We start from the raw sequence: 18999 nt of genomic DNA on the forward strand, positions 1-18999 counted from the left end.
TCTTTATACCAGACAAAGACACATTTACGCAATAAATCATTTCTTTATTATTACCAAAGCGTTATGAGTTAGTATAAACATGGTATGGAACATGTAATTTGCTAAACTTAAAAATATTTCAACATGCAAAGACTTCACAAACTTTTTTGAGAACAATTACAATGAACAGCAGTTCGTAACATTTATAGTAAGTGATTAATTAAGGTTAACAACACTCCTTTTCACTTTTCAGATGCAGATATGGCTTCTTGTGACATACACTCCTGGCAAATAAGAACACTCAATGCTGTATGTTCTTTAGAGGCAGGGCTGCAAAAATGATGGCAGTGATGCTGTGTGAATCCGTTTTTCCTTTTAGGGCAGTAGTGACATCTTGTTTTTTTCTCTTGATTCATTTTCTTCTTTAGCTGTCGGTAGTTTGCAAATGTGTACAACACCTTTTATTTTCTCCTTGAAGCAAAGTGATATTTTCAGAATTGACATGTGTTTGATAATGTGGGGTTTTGTAAGCATCATACTCAATTCTGTGATGAATCTTCTCCATGAAATTAAGTCATTTGTGTTTACCTTATATATTATTTGAGCATTTATTGCTCCGATGTTCAAAAAGCTGAAAAACAGTGTAAGAGGCCAATGATTGCTTATTCTTGAAACAGAATATTCTGATTTCAAACAGTTGACAACATCTACACCTCCTTATGGAAGATTGTAAAACATAATGACTTCAGGTTTGTTCGCTTTGCCACTGTCAGCACCTATAGCATTGTCGCTGTGCATGGAGGATAACATTAGAAAATTCTTTTTCTGTTTCTTTTTTGGGATGTATGAGCAAATCAAGCAGATGTTGCTTGGTTTTTCTCCAAATGCAAATATGCTGCTGTTTAGTTGCCTACACTTTATGTCCAGAAGTTCTGGTGGAATGTCTCTTCTATTTTCCGTAGAGTACCTACTACTGTGAGTCGATACTTGGTGTACATTTGTTAGCCAATGGTACAGATGTAAAATAAATTGTCCACCATCACGTTTCTCCCTGTTTTGTCAATCGGTTGAATCAATCATAACACCACATTATCTGCGTCACTGGGTACTTGATATGGCCCAGTAGGCTGTTTGCCTGTATATACTTTCATATTTACTTTATAAAACATTCTGGCATCACCTTAATGCCATATTTTGCAGGCTCATTTGCTATATACTGCCTAAATTTGCAACGTCCATGGAATGGTTCTGACAACTCATCTATCATCGTCAATGCACCAGCACTATAGCTCTTCTTGCTAACATCCACAAAGTTGGCAAATATTTCACTAATAGGTGCCAGATTATCTATTTCCTTTCTCTGAGCTCTCATAGATTTGTCGTCAAACATATAGCTTGGCGATGTGTGTGGAACCTTCTTTTGCCCATCAATGCAATGAAGAAATCCGGTGTAGTCCCATCAATGTCACATAGCTCATCAGTATTGAGATGCTGTGCCTTTCTCACTCCTGTGAGATATAATACACCAAAGAAAGCAGATTACCCTTCAAAATCTGTCCATGGGCAGTCTCCAGCCCTCCATGAGTAAGATGCTGCCATTCTGTCAAGTTTTTGGTTTGTGTATTCCACAATGCGACCAATTACACTATCTGGAAAAAATAATTTCCAGCATCCCAAAACTGTTTTCAAATATTTTGCAACACCCTTCACACCTGGAAGATGTGTTACAATATTCTGATGGGCAGTTTTTGGTGGCGGAGTGTGTTGCTTCAACCATTCTGTTATTCCATCCTTACCAAGAAATGTTTCATGATCTGTACATTGAGAAACAGATGTAGCAGAAGCATCAGATTTGCTGTCTGACTGATCTGTTGTGGTATTGATATATTCATGCTCAGAGGGTGCATCAGTATCTGATAAAAGACCCTCTATGTAACTATCCTCGCCTAGTGGTTCACCTAACCACATCAATATCTGTTCCTCTGGCATGACTTATTTCCTGAAGAGTTTTATATATTTTCATATCCAACAGAGAATGTTGTGGACTCTGTATAAACAATTGTGTCATTCAATACATAAAACCCAATAAGAATACTTACTTTTCTTATAAAAGACGTAACATACGCTGAATGCTTTCAGAAGAAAACATACGAACACAGCCACATGTTACAAGTACAAGAAAGAGACTAAAAGTGAAGCAAGATGGTATTCCACAAAAGGAGAAATAACTGTAATGTAAAGACTCCCATGTTAGAAAAAATCTAACACTTCGCACCACTTCAAATAATGGCACAACTAGCAAGTTACTGTTGAAATTTATTTTCAAGTCACAAATTAATAGAAGCATGAGATATGAAAGAAAGGATTTCTAGATTGTCAGATCATTAGCTTTGAAATGTGCTGGAATATTTAACTAAAATCATAAATGTTAGATATTTTCTAACAACACGAGTGATTGTGGATTCAATAAAAGGATACACAGAAGAAGTTGTCAGTTACAGCCAGTTGCCCTATTGTCTGGCTTCTCAAAAATTTTAGAGAACGTCTTCCACAACAGACTGACATGCTATGTGCAAAAATATCAAATTCCGTCCATACCACAACACAGATTTAGGAAGAACTGCTCAACCATCACTGCTACCTATGAATTTCTGAGAGAAATTTACCAGAAAGTGAACAGTGGCGAATAAATTACTGGAGTATGCCTTGACTTGTTGAAGGCATTCAGTATTACACATCATGAGACATTGCTACAGAAATTAAATAAATTAGGCACACGAGGCACATCAACTATCTGAGTCAGGTCATACCTTTGAGAACATAAACAAATAGTGGAAGTACAACATACTGCATGCAAACAAAATTACAAACCAATGCTGAGCTTACTAAGAGATGAAATATGGTGTTCAAGAGCAACAGTACTGGACCAGCCCTGGTCCTCCTATATATAAATGACCTAAAAACAAACATACATTGTCAAAATGTTTATCATTTTCCTTTTCTCATCAGTGCTAAAACAGATAAACTTACTACAAGGAAACATAATGAAGACTATGGTCAGTAAGCAGAATGGCTCACAAACTATAAGCTAACAAGAACTGAATGAAAAACTGTAGCATTGCTTTATCATCAGATGACCTGCAATCCTGTAGCAAAGAAGCCTTTTGAGTTAACAACACATAAAGTTACCCCCCCCCCCCCCATGAACCATGAACCTTGCCATTGGTGGGGAGGCTTGCATGCCTCAACGATACAGATAGCTGTACCGTAAGTGCAACCACAATGGAGGGATATCTGTTGAGAGGCCAGACAAACGTGTGGTTCCTGAAGAGGGGCAGCATCCTTTTCAGTAGTTGTGGGGGCAACAGCCTGGATGATTGACTGATGTGGCCCTGTAACACTAACCAAAACGGCCTTCCTGTTGTGGTACTGCGAACGGCTGAAAGCAAGGGGAAACTACAGCCGTCATTTTTCCCGAGGGCATGCAGCTTTACTGTATGATTAAATGATGATGGCGTCCTCTTGGGTAAAATATTCCAGAGGTAAAATAGTCCCCCATTTGGATCTCCGGGCGGGGACTACTCAAGAGGACATCGTTATCAGGAGAAAGAAAACTGGCATTCTATGGATCAGAGCGTGGAATGTCAGATCCCTTAATCAGGCAGGTAGGTTAGAGAATTTAAAAAGGGAAATGGATAGATTATGGTTAGATATAGTGGGAATTAGTGAAGTTCGGTGGCAGGAGGAACAAGACTTTGGGTCAGGTGAATACAGGGTTATAAATACAAAATCAAATAGGGGTAATGCAGGAGTAGGTTTAATAATGAATAAAAAAAAGGAGTGTGGGTAAGCTACTACAAACAGCATAGTGAACGAATTATTGTGGCCAAGATAGACACAAAGCCCACGTCTACTACAGTAGTACAAGTTTATATGCCAACTAGCTCTGCAGATGATGAAGAAATTGATGAAATGTATGATGAGATAAAAGAAATTATTCAGGTAGTGAAGGGAGATGAAAATTTAATAGTCATGGGTGACTGGAATTCGACAGTAGGAAAAGGAAGAGAAGGAAACATAGTAGGTGAATATGGATTGGGCCTAAGAAATGAAAGAGGAAGCTGCCTGGTAGAATTTTGCACAGAGCATAACTTAATCATAGCTAACACTTGGTTCAAGAATCATGAAAGAAGGTTGTATATATGGAAGAAGCCTGGACATACTGACAGGTTTCAGGTAGATTATATAATGGTAAGACAGAGATTTAGGAACCAGGTTTTAAACTGTAAGACATTTCCAGGGGCAGATGTAGATTCTGACCACAATCTATTGGTTATGAACTGTAGATTAAAACTGAAGAAACTGCAAAAAGGTGGAAATTTAAGGAGATGGGACCTGGATAAACTGAAAGAACCAGAGGTTGTACAGAGTTTCAGGGAAAGCATAAGGGAACAATTGACAGGAATGGGGGAAAGAAATACAGTAGAAGAAGCATGGGTAGCTTTGAGGAATGAAATAGTGAAGGCAGCAGAGGATCAAGTAGGTAAAAAGTCACGGGCTAGTACAAATCCTTGGGTAACAGAAGATATATTGAATTTAATTGATGAAAGGAGAAAATACAGTAAGTGAAGCATGCAAAAAGGAATACAAACACCTCAAAAATGAGATCGACAGGAAGTGCAAAATAGCTAAGCAGGGATGGCTAAAGGACAAATATAAGGATGTAGAGGCTTATCTCATGAGGGGTAAGATAGAAACTGCCTACAGGAAAATTAAAGATACCTTTGGGAGAAAAGAGAACCACTTGCATGAAATCAAGAGCTCAGATGGAAACCCAGTTCTAAGCAAAGAAGGGAAAGCAGAAAGATGGAAACAGTATATAGAGGGTCTATACAGGGGCGATGTTCTTGAGGACAATATTATGGAAATGGATGAGGAGGTAGATGAAGATGAAATGTGAGATATGATACTGCGCGAAGAGTTTGACAGAGCACTGAAAGACCTAAGTTGGAACAAGGCCCCGGGAGTAGACAACATTCCATTAGAACTACTGACAGTGTTGGGAGAGCCAGTCCTGACAAAACTCTACCATCTGGTGAGCAACATGTATGAGACAGGCGAAATTCCCTCAGACTTCAAAAAGAATATAATAATTCCAATCCCAAAGAAAGCAAGTGTTGACAGATGTGAAAATTACCAAACTATCAGTTTAATAAGACACAGCTGCAAAATACTAACGCGAATTCTTTACAGACTAATGGCAAAAATTGGTAGAAGCGGACCTCGGGGAAGATCAGTTTGGATTCCGTAGAAATGTTGGAACACGTGACGCAATACTGCCCCTACGACTGATCTTAGAAGAAAGATTAAGGAAAGGCAAACCTATGTTTCTAGCATTTGTGGACTTAGAGAAGGCTTTCGACAATGTTGACTGGAATACTCTCTTTCAAATTCTGAAGGTGGCAAGGGTAAAATACAGGGAGCGAAAGGCTATTTACAATTTGTACAGAAAGCAGATGGCAGTTATAAGAGTCAAGGGACATGAAAGGGAAGCAGTGGTTGCGAAGGGAGTGAGACAGGGTTGTAGCCTTCCCAGATACTATTCAATCTGTATATTGAGCAAGCAGTAAAGGAAACAAAAGAAAGGTTCGGAGTAGGTATTAATATCCATGGAGAAGAAATAAAAACTTTGAGGTTCACCGATGACATTGTAATTCTGTCAGAGACAGCAAAGGACTTGGAAGAGCAGTTGAACGGATTGGACAGTGTCTTGGAAGGAGGTTATAAGATGAACATCAACAAAAGCAAGACGAGGATAATGGAATGTAGTTGAATTAAGTCGGGTGATGCTGAGGGAATTAGGTTAGGAAATGAGACACTTAAAGTAGTAAAGGAGTTTTGCTATTTGGGGAGCAAAATAACTGATGATGGTTGAAGTAGAGAGGATATAAAATGTAGACTGGCAATGGCAAGGAAAGCGTTTCTGAAGAAGAGAAATTTGTTAACATCGAGTATTGATTTAAGTGTCAGGAAGTCGTTTCTGAAAGTATTTGTATGGAGTGTAGCCATGTATGGAAGTGAGACATGGACGATAAATAGTTTGGACAAGAAGAGAATAGAAGCTTTCGAAATGTGGTGCTACAGAAGAATGCTGAAGATTAGATGGGTAGATCACATAACTAATGAGGAGGTATTGAATAGAATTGGGGAGAAGAGGAGTTTGTGGCACAACTTGACAAGGAGAAGGGACCGGTTGGTAGGACATGTCCTGAGGCATCAGGGAACCACAAATTTAGCATTGGAGAGAGAGAGAGAGAGAGAGAGAGGGGGGGAGAAATGGCAATTGAATCTCAATGTAGACAAGTGTAATGTGCTGCAAATACATAGAAAGAAAGATCCTTTATCATTTAGCTACAATATAGCAGGTCAGCAACTGGAAGCAGTTAATTCCATAAATTATCTGGGAGTAGGCATTAGGTTGGTTGGTTGGTTTTGGGGAAGGAGACCAGACAGCGTGGTCATCGGTCTCATCAGATTAGGGAAGGATGGGGAAGGAAGTCGGCCGTGCCCTTTCAGAGGAACCATCCCGGCATTTGCCTGGAGTGATTTAGGGAAATCACGGAAAACCTAAATCAGGATGGCCGGACGCGGGATTGAACCGTCGTCCTCCCGAATGCGAGTGATTTAAAATGGAATGACCATATAAAATTAATTGTCAGTAAAGCAGATTCCAGAATGAGATTCATTGGAAGAATCCTAAGGAAATGCAATCCGAAAACAAAGAAAGTAGGTTACAGTACACTTGTTCGCCCACTGCTTGAATACTGCTCACCAGTGAGGGATCCATACCAGATAGGGTTGATAGAAGAGATAGAGAAGATCCAACAGAGAGCAGCGCACTTCATTACAGGACCATTTCGTAATCACGAAAGCATTACGGAGATGATAGATAAACTCCAGTGGAAGACTGTAAGAGAGACACTCAGTAGTTCAGTATGGGCTTTTGTTGAAGTTTCGAGAACATACCTTCATGGAGGAGTCAAGCAGTATAGTGCTCCCTTGTATGTACATCTCGTGAAGAGACCACACAGAGGCATGCCGACAATCTTTCTTTCCATGAACAATATGAGACTGGAATAGAAGGAAGAACCAATAGAGGTACTTAAAGTACCCTCCACCACACACCAGCAGGTGGCTTGCAGAGTATCGATGTAGATGTAGATGTAATCAGAGAGTATATGTAATTTTGAATGTGACATTGTGTAGGGTACTGCAGAGCCTTGTATTTTATGCTATGCATTTTCTGACAAAACCTAGTCAATAAATATTGTCTCTTTATGAATAAATTTCTACTACTACTACTACTACTACTACTACTACTACTACTACTACTACCACCACCACCACCACTACCACCACCACCACCACCACAACCACAACCACTACTACCACCTAGGGTAACCATATTTTTTGGGTCCAACCCAGGACATATTTTTATGTTTACTTAAAAGTCTTAACAGTTTACTGAAACATTAAACTCTATTTACTAAGTTGTAGTTTTCACCAGACAACTTTTTTTCAGAAATGCTTTGTGTTCAGTAGTTCCTAAAATAGGTCCATCTCAATCACTGTCAACTATTCTGAATGCATTTTCATACCCCATTATCTTCACATTATCAGTCACAGTTTGAGCAGTTTCACTTCAAGTCCTTCATCCAGGCTGAAATATCTTATAAGAAATAGAATGAGTTTTCCTTCACTTTTGTTTCCGTTATCCACTGTTTATGTTACACAGTTAATGTTTTCCAAAGAAGATAATGCATTATCAAATACTGTAGGAACAATGAAGCAACATTAACAACAATTGCCTTTGTTTTGGTCCTAGCAGTTGAATATTTTGGTTCACTAAGATTTTAACCAGATTAGATGTTCAGTCTATTTTAAAAGTGTGTTTGTAACTAACAGCATGATATGAAAATTTAGCCCCTTTTGTAGCATATTCCAAATCACAATCCCCCTCCCCTCCAAGGGGGAATTAAGGTAAAGTGCTTGGCTTTTGCGGATGATTTTGCAATACTTTCAGAAAACCTGACAGAAGCAGCTATCCAGATACACCTTCTAGAAAAAATAGCAAACAGAACTGGTCTCAAGATTTCAGCTGAAAAAACAAAATTCAAGACAAATATAAAAAATGCGCCAAAATTCATAGAAACACAAACAGGTAAAATAAGGCGAGTAAATAAATTTAAATATCATGGAGAGACTATACAACAGAATGGACTAGAAAAATCTGCAATTGATGTAAGAATTGACAAAATGGAAAAAGCATATTGCTTGACAAAAATATTTACAACAATAAATGTATATCTATAATAACAACACTAAAACATTACACCACAGTCACAGTGGTACGACCAGAATGTTTATAAGGATCTGAATGCCTAATGATGAACTATAAGATGGACAGACTAAAGGTACTGGAAAGAAGGATTATTAGAAAAATAATGGGTGGAATAAAAACTGCAGATGGCTGGAAAATGAGGAGTAATGAGGAGATCTACAAAAATATAGAGAAAATATCTGAAGTAATGGCCAAACAAAGATTTACCTTTTTTGGAAACCTCTACTAAATGGATAGAAATAGACTAACAAAACAAATACTCCTATATTTCTGGAAGAAGAAATCGACAATAGCATGGATTACGGAAGTAAGGAAAGATCTAGAAAGAAACAACATCGAAGAATCAGAAATAGAAGAAAGAAACTGTTTTAAAAATAAAATATCAAATTTGGAAGGCTTTCAAAGCAGAAGAAATTAAAAAAAGGGGAGCAACATGGACAGAAGAAAGGAAGAGTCTTCATGGGGAGAAAATGAGAGAATACTGGAAAAATAGGAAACAACAACAAAGGAAGAAGTGGAACTGAAGTTGTTAACGTGATCCTAGTTGGTCAATACAACTGTAAAAAAAGACCACAAACATGTAGATGAGTTACAGTACTTCACACACAAAAACAACAATCCCATTGCCCCTGTTGTGTTGTCAAATGAATAATGGTAAAATGAAAAGTTGTGGCAGAACTGGTAGCGACACCTCACCATCAACATCAGTGTTTGCTCCAAGGTCAGCTAACAGAGGCACAGCCATAAGAGAATGTTTAAAAACAAGATGTCAAACATATAACTTAGATCTAAAATTTAAAAAAATCCTGGCCAGTCATGAAATTCTCAAGTCCTGGACATTACCCAGAATACTACTAAAAAACTAGGACTGTACAGCCTAACCCAAGATATATGGTAAGCTCACTACTACAATAATGTTTTTGAATTTGCTAAATGATTTTACATGGTTGCTCTTACACATGTTTGTGTTTTGTTCAGCTTTTGTTTGGCAATAAGGATTCAACATTATTTGAATCTGCTGTAAATCTCCCTCTCCTCCTACTCCTCCTCCTCTCATAGTAATTATTCCCCTTTTCAAGCTAAATGTTTGCTGTTAACTGCTGAGATAGTTTGAAAAAATATGATATCACTTGACAATATAATAAGCAATAAGTTTCTGGACCAATTTAACATGGAATGATCACACTGATTTTGTTGTGAGAACTTCAGATGCCAGATGAAGATTTATAGGAAGAATCCTATACAATAGTAATTCACTCATGAAGGAGTCATCAATTTTTTGGTGTTGTTCATCAGTCTGGGACCCCCATTCAGTTGTATTAATGCAGGCAGTAAAGGAGATTGAAATAAGATTAATCAATTTGTCAGAGGTTTGGTTAATCAGTGTGAAAACAAAACAAATCCTCATTAAACTTCAGTGAGAGATATTGCGAGAAAGACATTGTACAACACAGACAGCCTCAGTCTCAAAATTCTGAGAGACCACATTTTGATATAAGTCAATAAACATATTACCTTCTCTAACATTTACTTGCATAAAGACCGCAACAGGAAAGTTAGAGAAATGTGAGCTGGTTTGTGGAATACAAATGTTCATTTAAAGGTAGTAGTCGATGGAAGGCACAGAAAAGTTGTGCATGCACAACACAATGTAAAACACACTATTACTGTTGAAAAGGGGATTTTTCTAAATTTTCTTGGTAGTTACATGCTTGTAAACCACATATTTTAAAAGTTCAGTGTTTTATTTATAATATCAACTGGCAGTCACATTGTCATACAATTTAATGGCAATAACACACTATGTGCTACACCCTGTTTTCATCCCATACATAATGAATGAAGAGAAGACTTTCTCATGACAATGCACAGTGCCACATCAGTCCTGTCTACTACACCCATCTCACATCTGAAATCTCACCAAAACAAAAATCAGTTTAGGGGCATTCATCTGATAAATCTGTAACAGTGTTCAAAATACAGGATGTGAATGTAAGAACCTGAGAAATAATGGACTATGACATGTATTCAAGGCCTTGCAGAAGTGTTGTGAAAAGTGCATCAAAATACAAGGGGTACATCAAACAGTTATGACAACAGAATGATAAGTAAGTATCTGTGAAATAAATTCCAAGTCATTCATATACAGAGCTCATAATACGTGATGGCTCTCTTAGCATCGACAGAGGAAATATGTACATATTACTAAATGCTCCATTCTTACAATAACATAGTGACATTACTCCAACAATGACAGGCATTCATTTTAATGGAAGCTCATGTTATAAGCCTCCTTCTTTATTATTATGCTGAGGAAGATTTGTCTGTGTCTGAACCATATTCAGTCTGACATTTTTCCTTTGGTTAAGTTTTCATATGATCGCTTTGACATTTCCACATAGTAAAGCTGTCTTCAACTCAAAGGTTATTTTGAACACTGCAGTGTTTTACTGGACATGATCAAAATTGAGGTAGTATCCCCTTCCTCTGACACTGAGCTGACTCATGCAGCCAATTACACAAGAACCCACAGTTTATTGTGGACTACAGGCCATGGTGAATCTCGACATTTCTCAAATTAACAAATCTTTGCCAGATGTGAAAGAAGTGATAAGTAACAGGAAAAGGACCAACTGTAGACTAAACCCTGGACCTTTGGATATTTAATCTGACATCTAGCCACTGAGCCACACACCATTTCCATGCTTCAAAATAAGTAAAATTGCTTAATGAGTATGATTAATAGTTTTTCACATAACTGTACTTTGCCACAGAAAGAAGGTAAACATACCTGAAACTTTCCGATCAACTTCATACTATTTATCATGCAGTAGAGTACCTAGTGGTGGTGGGAGAGGAACTATAGACTGGGTTATCTCCTGTAAAATCAATCACAGATACCCCATTAAGAAAATTTATTGGGTGGGCCAGTAGAATTGGTCAAGATTATTTGCATGTTCACCTCTGGACAACACTAAAGGCCCGTCCACACGCTACGATCTGTCTGCGCAAATGTCTGCGCACATCACATCTGCGCAGACAGATCGTTGCGTGTGGACAGAAGATTTGCACCAACCTGAGGTGTGTGCAAACCTGGAAGTTGGAGTTTGAGGTTTGAGCGAAACCTCTCAAATCTGTGGGTTCAAACCACATCTGCGCAGACAAGTTGGAGCGTGTGGACAGGAGATCGCCGCAAAACTGGCGCGAAACAGCTGTTTGCTCAGTCTAGTGTTTGTATTTGAGTGCATAGGGCATTAAAATGACTGATACTCGTCAGTGTTCTCGAGAGTTTGTAAGTGAATTCACTGAAATATATAGAAACCACCCATGTTTGTGGAAGATGAAAAGTAAAGAATATAGTGACAGAGACAAAAAGACAGCAGCATACAATGCTCTAATTGAAAAATTGCGGGCAGTTGACGCCTCGGCAAACAGAGAAACGGTAATAAAAAAAAAAATTCGTTGCAAACTGGCGAAATTATTTGCGGATGGATGTCGAAACTTATAATTATCTCTTAAAGCTTGTAACCCTTCGTATTATGAGAAAAAATACTCGTATGAGAAGGGCAATTCTTCCTCATGAACGGCTGGCGGTAACATTAAGATTCCTAGCAGCAGGAAGGAGCTACAAGGATTTGGAATTTTCAATTGCAATATCGAAACAAGCGTTGAGTAAAATAATACCCAACACATGTGAAGCTACTTACGCTGTCCTGAAGGATGAGTTCATGAACTCAAGTCAAGTAAATTCAGTCTGTCAGCGAACTGTTTACCGAAAAGAGTTACCCAAAGTTCAGAAATCTAGAAGATCTGGGGTAAGAGTAGATCAAGTATACCAGCCAATTTTATGGTATTTTGATCCGCTTGGATTTCTTAGTGATCAAGAAACGCCAAGACGAAGCAGGAGTACAACTGAAGATGAAATTGGAGTGTCAATGTGCCAGGAAATGGAACACGAGGTAATGTAAAACAAAACAGGTTCGCCCTGCAACTCTCGCAGTAAATGTACGTGAGAAAACTGCTTTCGCCTTAGCAACCACTGTCTACACCATTTTGACCGCCTTCTCTGTTTCCTGTGGTTGGTCTGAATGTTTTTTGCAACACAAGTAGCGAACACAGACCACAACAGAACTTCCTCCATTTCTATATTTCAAAATAACTGAATTAAATTTTTTACGTTTACGGGGAGCGTAGTCGCTTGCCACGGATATTTCTTTTCTACACCGACAGGTGGCGGGCGAGTAGTAGATTGGGGTTTGTGTCGTGTGAACACACCACATTTGCAGCGATCTTTTGCATGTACAGACATCTGCGCCAATGTCTGTGCAGACAGATCGTTGCGTGTGGACCGGGCTTAACAGAGCATTAAGGATCTATCATTTTGGAAGTGAGCTTTCTCCACACATGACATATAAGTATTTAGCATCTGTAATGTCCAAATCATCCTTAACCATAATTAGTCCTAGGAAATGGGAACAGGAGCAAAGTAATACAATGATATCATGTTCAACTCCATCACACAGCCTCCATTCTGTCTGTTGCAGACGATTCTTTGGGTATCATCATCAATGAAACTAATGAAGTGAAGGAAAATTGCATTATGCAGTTCAGTACTCATATCGGAAGACACGTATAGAAGGTAGTGCTTTTGATAAACAGCTTAAAACATGTTGTTTGTGTATGTGTTGTCTTTGGTCATTTATCTTCAGTTGGCCCATTATGCAGCACGACTACTCAGTAACTGCTAGAGTACTGGTTATTCATAATGTTTTAATGTTCCTATTAATACAAATTGATAAAACAAATATCATACTACACTAATTTGGGACCACTCTATCAACCATGCATGTAAAACATCACTTTAAAAATAATTTTATTTGTAACAGGAAATAAACCAATGCTTTCGATTGATGCAGGGACTTGTATGAAAGACGTGATGAGCAGCACTTGTTTTGGTTGACTCCCACTAAACATTGCAACAGCAAAATTGCAAATATCTGCTGAAACACAACAGAAAATGCACATGATGACTCTTGGGAGGGACACTACAGATGTCTTGTCTGGGTGTAACAGTAATTGTCTTTGCGGGTCAGTTTACAGGTATCAAATGTGCCATGCCATCATGGTCAATGCATATGGTGTGGTAGATCACAGCTCACATTTTTCCCACAAGATGTCATTGCAAACATCAATGAAATAATTATGGAACAGATAAAATTCATGCCTTCCGAGAATTTGCAGGCTACAGTGCCTGTCTGGCATTAGTATCAAAATCATTACAGTAGTTCCTAAGTTTATCCTTCACATATAGGATGGAAAGAGTGGTGGAAGGACAATATTTGTGTAGATTCTGGTAGTAATCTCATGTGGCTCAATGGCTTGGGCAAGTCTTTCAATTGAACATCACTTCAGTGACCAACATTTTATGTCTGGCAAATCTCGACGTTGTTGAGATGTTAATGCTAGGTGAAAAAGTACAGTTAAATGTCATAAGTCCACCTGGGATTTGATTATGTGACCTTTCATTTCCAGGCATGTGCTCTATGCTAGATCACCAGGCTAGACAACGGTTCTGGTCGAGCTCCACTGTTCTCAAGAGTTAGGCAGCTGTACCACTGGGTAGCAATGGCATTTTTTCCATAGGATTATGGGACTTGGATTCATCATAAATCAGCAAATTTTAACAAAAATTTATAAATTTTATATAAACAAATCTTCCTCATGAATCAGTCTATCTATTAGTCAAGACTGGGTCAAAATCTGTACAGTGGTTTCTGGGATTTGTCTGATCATACAGTCAGAAAGTGTGGCATGAAATGGACATACAATCAAAATTGTGAAACTGTTATTCAGATAATGATTAAGTATGAACCAGTCCCTCAAAGATACATTAAATTAACCTACTCAATGATTTGGACAGAAATCTGCACAACCCGTAAGACTTTAGAGCCTTTTCCACACTCATCTCACTATATATAAAACAGTGGATGAATCATTGTCCAGAAGAACTGCTGCCCTTTTGTCAGAATATAAAATTTAATCAAGGAAAATGTGGCACAGCAATTATGTTAAGGTCACTAATTTGTACCTATGTGACTCCAGTGATGCCTATCATGGTAAAACTGTTGGCTCCATCAGCCTTAATTTATTTCTTTGTACTGCTAGCCTCTCATTCTCCCACTTCACCTAACTCTTCTCCTCAACAAGTTACAGCTGTCAAGGGGACAGCATGGGATAGTACATTAATTTTTCTGCAGTCACCACTTGCTGCCATGTTAGCTTGCTCATTTCTCTTGATTCCTGCATGGTCTGACCTCCAGAAGAATGATACTTCCTTCCCTTGATATGATACGAAGTGAAAGGTATTTTTGCTACACACTAGTGAAAACATAGAGACTCTCATGGTAAAACTTCTGCTCACACACATTTATTTTGACATGTTCACGTACAGTTAAGAAGTTATATCTGCTGCAAAGGGCAGCACAATCTGCAGACTTAACAGAACACCAACAGATGGCGTAGGAGTCTTCATTCCCCAACAGGTGTCTTGTATGTTTTAAACTGCTTTGTTTGCTGAGCACATTTGCTGAATGGTCTATATAGCACCTAAGGCATCAGAGCAAATGAGGAAATTATTCCATCAATTGCACCTCATCTGCTCCTTTAGGATTGTAGAGATTTCTGTGTCAAAGACAGTAATTGCATCTGGAAGTCAACTCACAAAGGCCACTGCCAGGAGAAATTATTCAGCAGCTCACAGTACACCCCTGCTTAGACTTATGAATGTAAACAACTAATGTAAAAATTAACAAATGGCTTGCTTAAAATAAAATCTGGTGTGCAAGATTTCTTGTAACATACTTTCTCAAATTTATGATCCTGGGTCTCACTACTAATCATAGAGCATACTTTCTCTGTCCCAGAGTCATAGAATTAACCTTGATTGGTAAGAGAAAACACAGACAGCCTACAACAGGTCAGTTTGATTGGTATTTGAGCATATACCTTCAGACCATGTGTCCAATCCTTCAGCAAAGGATCACCCCACTTTGTCATTGGTGAAAAGCCACACTGAAAAGATATCTAAAGAGAAATAGACTGCTGTCTTTACACATCCCCAAATATAAAAGACTCTTCACAGTACCCATTAATCTTCATGAATACACTATGGACACTTCAGCAGATGGAAGAAGACATTCAACAGTAGCTTTGAAACACACAACACATCAGCTTATTGCTAGAAGAAGAATTGTAGTAGAAGGGTAGTAGAAGTGATCCACAAAACTACTATCCCATATCCTTGACATTGATTTGTTGTAGAACCTTAGAACATATTCTGAGCTCAAATATACTGAGGTATCTTGAATAGAATGACCTCCTCAATGCCAAACAGCATGCATTTTGAAAACGTAGATCATGTGAAACTCAAGTTGTACTTTTCTCACATGACATACTGAAAGCTTTGGATCAAGGCAGTCAGGTAATGCTGTATTTCTTGATTTCCAAAAAGCATTTGACTTTGTACCACACTTACTCTTATTGTCAAAAATATGATCATCTGGGGTATCAAGTGAAATTTGTGACTGGACTGAGGACTTTTTGGTACAGAGGTCACAAGGTGTTATCTTGGATGGAGAGTCATCGTCAGATGTAGAAGTAGCTTCAGGTGTGCCCCAGGGAAGTGTGTTGAGACCCTTGCTGTTCATGTCGTTTATTAATAACTTGTAGACAATATTAATAGTAAAATGAGGCTTTTGGCAGATGTGCAGTTGTCTATAAAGAAGTACTATCTGAAAGAGGCTGCATAAATATTCAGTCAGATCTTGATAAAATTTAAAAGTGGTGCAGAGATTGTCAACTTGCTTTAAATCTACAGAAATGTAAAATTTTGTACTTCGCAGAATTAAAAAAATATAGTACCCTATGACTATAATGTCAGTGAGTCACTGTTGGAATAAATATCTGGGTGTAACACATTGTAGAGATATGAAATGGAATGATCACATAGGTTCAGTCGTGGGTAAAGCATGTGGTAGACTTCAGTTTATTGGCAGAATACTGGGGAAGTGCAATCAATCTACAAAGGAGATTGCTCACAAATCACTCATGTGACCAGCAGTAGAATATTGCTCAGGTGTATGGGACTCATACCAGATAGGACTAACAGCAGATATTGAGTGTATACAAGATGGGCAGCACAAATGGTCACAGGTTTGTTTAATCCATGGGAGGGTGTCACAGAGATATTAAAGGAACTAAACTGTAAGACTCTTGAAGACAGATGTAAACCATCCCGAGAAAGTCTGTTAACAAAGTTTCAAGAACTGGCTTCAAATGATTACTCTAAGAGTATACTACAACACCCTACATATTGTTCACATAGGGAAGATTAGAATAATTACTGCATGCACAGAGGCATTCAAACAATCACTCTTCCTGCACTCCATACGTGAATGGAACAGGAAGAAGCCCTAATAACTGGTATGATGGGACGTACCCTCTGCCATACACCTCACAGCAGTTTGCAGAGAACAGACGTAGATGCAGAGCAGTTACCTAGTGCCATCACTGACCTTTTGATACCACATAACTGTGACTGAAGTGAATGTATCTTTGACTTTAGCAGGAACATGGTATCATGCCATCAGCCAAAGTTATTTATAAGAATACTCACAATCCATTCATCTGATATCATCCATGATGCTAAAGCTGCAAGCCACCCAGATGTGAATTTTTTTCCTGCTAATATAAATGCTACCATTGTGCATTCAAATTCAAATTCTTTATTCATCCAGTAAATCCTGTGGAATGTCATTTGTGCATGAGCATGCACACCAGTGTGTGCCCCTCCCGCCAACCCCCACCCCTCACATGCACACGCGAGTTACATGACATCAAAATACATTGTAATAATGCAATAAATTATTTCTATTACAACTTGCTGTAGCTGCAGTAGCAGTTTTTTTTTGCATATTCCTGCTTCAAGCACTTCATGTGATTTAAAAATTTTGCCACTGAATAGTATCCATGATCTAATAAAAATGCCCTTACGAATTTAATAAAAAGTGAAAACAAGTAAATAACTTTTATTTTATGTGGCAGACCACTGTCCATTTCTATAGCACTACTTGTAGTCAAGGTTTTACAGGCTGATGTCCTTACTGTCTAGACATGGAGTTTGTGTGGTATCATGTTCATTTATGTTGAAGTTTTTTGTCTCTCGCATATTTACATGTTTCTAGAATTAAAATACAGATAAGTGAGACTTCCGAAAGAGAGACCTGCAGGAATATGTTTTGTCATGCATGTTGCATTGCTCTTACAGTTTTTTTATTTTTATTTTTTTTTTTAATCAAGATGATGATTGAGACAGCAGTTGTACTACCCCAGAATATAATAACATACCCCAAAATATAGCCACTTACTGTAGAATGCTGTGCAACTGGGCAAAGTATGCAATTCAAACTATGTGGAAGCTTGCTTTGTGTGCAAGTCAACGTAGGCTGTAGCATACTTTCTTCAGTGTTGCATTTGTTTTTGTTATGTGCGTCTGCCATTTAAAATTATGCTGAAGCCATATGCCTAATTTTTTTGGTTCCAATCTGGGTGTAATGCTGCTGAAGTTTATCGTCACAGAGGCGCTGGTGGCTCTCCTTATAAACAGAAGTTTAGAGAAGTTGTTTTGGGTGTATATATGTTATTAGCTAATTTCCTTCCAACCAGTCATTAAGCTGGTCTTTAGATTTATTTATGTTTACTTGTAGTTGTCTTGGGTTTTTTGCATGTAAGAAGGATCATTACACAAACCCAAATTTTAACTTCTTAAATTTGGTGAGCAGACTTTCAAGACTAGTCATATGTGAGTATTCCAGTGCTAAGAAGAGATAAATGCAACACCCTGTTTCTGTGTTCATTTTGCCTCCCACAGTGAATTTCCCAACTGGAAAATAACAGGAGAGTGACAGACAATATTTTCATTTGAGGCTCATGGGAAGATATGTTCACTCTTACAGACATTACAAATGGATTACCAATTCATTACATACTGGTCTTAATAGTGGAAGGCATAAATACAGAAATAAGAGTAACAGGTACAAAATAAATTAGATCAACTTGCTATTTGAAACAGAATTACTGATGCAACTTACTAAGAACCATTAAATTTAGTCCCTGTAGGAACTCATTAGACCTGCTTTACTGTGTTACGAGAAGGTAAGTTACTAATTACCTTCCTGTTTCCTTGCACACTAATAAGATTTGTAAAAACAAGCATATTCTTATGTGGCATTACATAATACTGTGCCTATATTACTATTACGAGTTCACTTAACCCTTTAACTCCTCTGGACGTGTTAACGTGCGCACCTTTGTACCTGTCCCTGTGTGCTCTGAACGTGTTCACGCGCACTACCAGTCCTTCTACCCGGTATTCTGAACATGTCTACACATAGATACGTTCAGAGTACCAGCTAGAAGGACTGGTGGTGCGCGTAAACATGTTCAGAGCACACAGGGACAGGTACAAAGGTGCGAGCGTTAACACGTCCAGAGCAGTTAAAGGGTTAATTGTGTTTCAGTTTATTTTACTAGGTGAAAAAGTATTTAAAAAACGTTCATGT

General features: G+C 38.2%; 1 protein-coding gene and 1 long non-coding RNA gene across 6 annotated transcripts in view; one reads left to right on the top strand and one right to left on the bottom strand.

The window, feature by feature from the left end:
- Positions 1-11399, bottom strand: part of LOC126248768 (uncharacterized) — a 70141-nt gene extending 58742 nt beyond the window's left edge. For 2 of the 3 annotated variants that reach the window (XR_007545532.1, XR_007545534.1), the window contains exon 1: positions 11172-11319. This is a non-coding gene — a long non-coding RNA (uncharacterized LOC126248768). Of the gene's footprint in view, positions 1-11171; positions 11320-11342 lie in introns of those variants that run through there. The other variant, XR_007545533.1, reaches the window with a different exon arrangement.
- Positions 1-18999, top strand: part of LOC126248765 (serine-rich adhesin for platelets-like) — a 286230-nt gene that overhangs the window by 161836 nt on the left and 105395 nt on the right. The window lies entirely within an intron of this gene.

Source organism: Schistocerca nitens, chromosome 3 (assembly GCF_023898315.1).
Source record: "Schistocerca nitens isolate TAMUIC-IGC-003100 chromosome 3, iqSchNite1.1, whole genome shotgun sequence".
Taxonomy (NCBI): domain Eukaryota; kingdom Metazoa; phylum Arthropoda; class Insecta; order Orthoptera; family Acrididae; genus Schistocerca; species Schistocerca nitens.